Raw genomic sequence first — 5,000 nt, forward strand, 5'->3', positions numbered from 1 at the left:
CTTCTCTCTCTCTTGCTTACTCACTTCTCTCTCTCTCGCTTACTCACTTCTCTCTCTTGCTTACTCACTTCTCTCTCTTGCTTACTCACTTCTCTCTCTCTTGCTTACTCACTTTTCTCTCTCTTGCTTACTCACTTTTCTCTCTCTTGCTTACTCACTTCTCTCTCTCTTGCTTACTCACTTCTCTCTCTCTTGCTTACTCACTTCTCTCTCTCTTGCTTACTCACTTCTCTCTCTCTCGCTTACTCACTTCTCTCTCTCTTGCTTACTCACATTTCTCTCTCTTGCTTACTCACTTCTCTCTCTCTTGCTTACTCACTTTTCTCTCTCTTGCTCACTCACTTCTCTCACTCTTGCTTACTCACTTCTCTCTCTCTCGCTTACTCACTTCTCTCTCTCTCGCTTACTTACTCCTCTCTCACTCGCTTACTCACTCCTCTTTCCCGCCCCTTCACTCTCTCCACTCCTCCTTCCCTCTTCCTCTTCATTTCTCCTTCGCTGTCACTTCACCCTTCCCCTTTCTTCCTTCCTCACCTCCTTTTCTCCCCCCCCTTTCCCCACCTCCTCCTTTTTCTTCTTCTTCATGTATCCCAATACCTCGGTTTCCCTTCATTTGTTTCCCTTCATTTGTTTCCCCTCGCTTGTTCGCGACTTCCGCCATTAAGCCCTTCCTCCCCCTTGGCTTATTTCCGGGTTTGCTCTTTCTTTCCTTCCTTCATTCCCGTCCATCTACCTTGGCTTTTTTTTGGAAGGGGGGGGTGTATTTGCTTGGATTTCCTGATAGGTGGGTTCGTTTGTTTGAATGTATGTGTGTCTGTCTCTGTTTCTGTCTGTCTCTCTTTCTCTCTCATCATCATCCTCATCCTTACCCTCAATATCTCCTTCTCCTTCTCCTTCTCCCTCTCCCTCTCCCTCTCCCTCTCCCTCTCTCTATCCCTCTCCCTGCCCCTCCCCCCTCTCGTCTTCCCCCACCCCACTTCCTACTCACGTTGTTGTCTACAATAAAACACATACACACAGACACACAAACCCAAACACACACCACACACACACACACACACACACACACACACACACACACACACACACACACACACACACACACACACACACACACACACAAATACACGCACAAACATACGCACAAACACACACACAAACACAATCACAAACACATACAGACATCCAATGCATTTAGCGGTTTAAGAGCACGAAGGATGCTGCGGTTAGCCTAATTTTAATTGGGAACGAGCGAGCAGAGGGACCGAAAGCATCTGATTTTGAGAGTTGAGGGATGGAAAGGGGAAATTGTGGGAGTGGGTGGAGGGAGTGGGTGGAAGAAGGGGAGTGAGAGAGGAGTGGGGGAGATTGAAGGAAAGGGTGGAAGGGGTAGAGGAAAGGGAGGGAGAGAGGGAGAGAGGGAGGGATAGAGAGAAAGAGAGGGAGAAGAGAACAGAACAAAAGAAACAAGAACAGAAGAGAAGAAAAATAAATGAAAAAAAAGTCATACAAAAAAAAATCATCAAAGCAAAACTCATTCCCGACAACATTTTGCAACACAGCAACACGCCTTCAATCCCTAACATGCGTCTACCAGCGGCGTCGACAAAGCCAAGCACTTCAAGAAAACCAGCCTTTCTTCCCGGTCAACATTTCATTTCAAGAAGTGCAAGCAGGCTGCACGTCCCCGCATTCTATTGTTAAAGCATGCCTATTTTGCAGACCGCCCGGCGCGAACAGGTAGCAGCAGGTGTCATGAACTGATTTTGGCATGTGTCACGGCCAGGTGTGTGCCACTTGTCAGGCCCCTATCATGAGGCGGAGGCGGGTGTCGGGAGTGCCAATATCAGAGGGCGCCGCACTCCTCACTCAGCTGTCCACTGTGAACTTCCCCCTCCCCCCTCCCCCCTCCCCCGTCTCCTTCAGGGACCTTACCTACGGGATTTCTTTCGGTTTCGTGTTATTATCATCGTTACTATTATCATTATTAGCATCGTTATCATAATTATAATTAGTATCATTACTATCATCATCATTATTGTTATCATCATTATCATTATTACTACCATTATCATTATCACATTACTATCCTTATCATCACTTTTATCATTCTCATCTTTGTATTTACTTTTTTTTTTCTTTTACCTTATTTCTCTTCTTCTTCTCCTCGTCCTTCTCCTGCTGCTTCTATTTTAACTTACTTTACACGTGTCTTTATGTTTTGTTTTGTTTTTTCTTTAACGGCATCATAATGTCAACATGACAATCGTATTAACAACGCTCATAATTCAGTTAATAGTTATTATCAGTAATAACAGAAACAGTATTCCCATTATCATCTTTACTGGTATCATTATAATTGATGGTCAGTGTTGGTAAGTGAAAGAAGTAGACGCAGATGTAGCAGTTGCAGCAGATGTAGCAGTTGCAGCAGTTGCAGCTACAGTAGTAATAGTAGCAGTAGCAGTAATAGTAGTAGTAGTAGTAGTAGTAAATGTGGTAGAAATAAAATACTACTACAAGTAAAAGTACATGTGGAATGAGGAGGAGGAGCAGGTGGGTGAGGAAGAGGAGGAAGGGGAGGAGGAGGAGGAGGAGGAGGAGGAGGAGGAGGAGGAGGAGGAGGAGGAGGAGGAGGAGGAGGAGGAGGAGGAAGAGGAGGAAGAGGAGGAAGAAGAAGAAGAAGAAGAAGACGAAGACGAAGAAGAAGAAGAAGGAGAAGAAGAAGAGAAGAAAAGAAAAGAAGGAGCGGAATTGGAAGAAAAAAAAAAATCGGACTTGTCATTGTTCTTGCTATCACCAGGACAATCTCTTTGTCAATATCGCAACAAGTATGACAACAACAAATAATACTAGACTCAATAAACACCAAAGCAACCATAAGGATAATGGATACCAAACTGTCTCAGCAGAGAGAATAACACTAATAGCAGTGGCATTATTATCTAACCAAGGCTGCAACAATACCAATATTGGGGACAGTAAAAGCAATATCATTCTAAATAACCCATTTTAATTAGAACCCACAGCAGTAGCTTAGCTTAAAACAAAGACCTCACTAGTAATAACAACTACCCCGGTGCTAGACGGTGTAAAACACAACCACATCATTATTACAACAATCTCCAACGATTACTATAAACACCTTTTACCCCCCACCCCACCCCACCCCACCCCAACCCTCACAACCCCCTCCCTGAAAAAATAAAAAATAAATAAATAACGTATCCCTACATTTACCCACTGATGTAAATCGCCATCAACATAATACCAACTAGTGACCTCCAAAGCTCCGGCAGTATTTTGTGGATGACACTCACAAACCATTACATTAATAACAAGGGCAGCAGCGCAAACCAGTATTATCACGTGTAGACAAGGGGAAAGGAAACACGGGCGCTCTCCCGGTATTGTAATTAAGTTAGCGTTCTCATTACACTTAGATAAATGATTATTGAGTCTTCATTTCCATTGGATGATTCTTGCGTTTGCGAAAAGCCCGGACGCCCAAACTGACGGAGAAGCACACTCAGAGTCTTTGAATGTGGGTGGCATGTCATCATTGTGTTACCGTGCCTAAGCATTATCTGTCAAAGCGCCCACGCACACACATGCACGCATCTGCATATGCTTAGACATGTGCCACTTGCTTGTGTGCCCGCAGTTAATATATATATATATATATATATATATATATATATATATATATATATATATATACACACAGAGAAAAAAAAATTGTGCAAAAAGATATGTAGGCCTAAACGAGTATGAAAACAACCTGAAACCGTTAAAAAAAAACTTTGGAATAGATATAAAAAAAAAATCCTACATACAGACAGACAGACAGACATACATACAAACACCCACACATAAACCCACAACCACATATATCATAAACACAGCACGAACTCATCAGAGCACACGTGCTTCAAAGTGTGAAGTGTGATCATCAAGCCTACCTACCCCCCCCCCCTTTTTTCCCTCCTCCCCCCTTCCCCCCAACCACATATTCATGCAACATGATCCACCATCGGAAAAATAGAACAATCAACATCATTATATGCGTTAAAAATCGCATATTGCATCGAAGCTAAAACGTAAATTGAAACCCAGGACTACAAATGACTCTATTCATTATGTATCAAAATAAAATATTTGCGTAACACTGCCTTTTGTGATTGCTTTTTTGCTCGTATATTTTTCCTAGTGTTTTTTTTTTTCTTTACATATCTTGTTCATTGTTTATGTTATTCACAGCACAGAATCCTGATGAATAATGTAGGCTTATGATGACATCGAGCTCAGGGGAATGTCCTTAGTTATAGGCCTAAGGAAAAACACTTTTTTCCTCGTCACTTTCGCTTTTTGTTTGCTTCATAGGAACACACACACACACACACACATATATGTACATGTCGGTTTTTAATTAAGATGATCAGAATTATTTATTGATGGGTACCAAAATGATTAAACAAGTATTGATAAAAATAATAGTGATAATAGTACAAGAATTACAATGATAATGATAGCAATAACAATTGCCATAACTAAAAAAACATTAACAGGATTAATAACAATAATAAAAAATAATAAAATAAAAATAAAAAATGCAACTCTGTCAAGGTATCACCCACTCCCATAATACCACTGGCCCATCCCCCCTCCCCCTCCCCCTTCCCTCTTCCATCCCCTTCTAGCAAACACGTAACGAAAAGGAATCTGCAACACGTAAACGGAAGGAAAAGAAAAGTCTTTCCTAATCCGAAGCCTCTACTGGCCATCCACCAAGACCTGCCTATTTGTCTACCCATTCATCTCTCTTGCAATCTACTGCCTCTTGCACAATGGACGTCTACTTACCATTTTCGAGTGTTGGATGGAGGGAGCCATGGTGAATCTTCCAAGATATTCACCAAAGTGCGTTCTGCAGCCGCACCTGAGCTTTAGAGAACCATTGTTTCTTCGACAACCATACTATCACTCCTCCTACACCAGTA

The 5,000-nt window shown here is 42.2% G+C and overlaps 1 long non-coding RNA gene across 2 annotated transcripts in view; it reads right to left on the bottom strand.

Moving 5' to 3' along the window:
• Window positions 1–5,000, bottom strand: part of LOC122251597 (uncharacterized) — a 232,654-nt gene that overhangs the window by 227,282 nt on the left and 372 nt on the right. For both annotated transcript variants that reach the window (XR_015191006.1, XR_006223102.2), the window contains exon 1: window positions 4,864–5,000. This exon is cut by the window's right edge and continues 372 nt beyond it. This is a non-coding gene — a long non-coding RNA (uncharacterized LOC122251597). The remainder of the gene's footprint in view (window positions 1–4,863) is intronic.

The sequence above is a fragment of the Penaeus japonicus genome, unplaced genomic scaffold (assembly GCF_977035675.1).
Source record: "Penaeus japonicus unplaced genomic scaffold, GWHDUDI00000001_assembly GWHDUDI00000001, whole genome shotgun sequence".
Classification (NCBI taxonomy): domain Eukaryota; kingdom Metazoa; phylum Arthropoda; class Malacostraca; order Decapoda; family Penaeidae; genus Penaeus; species Penaeus japonicus.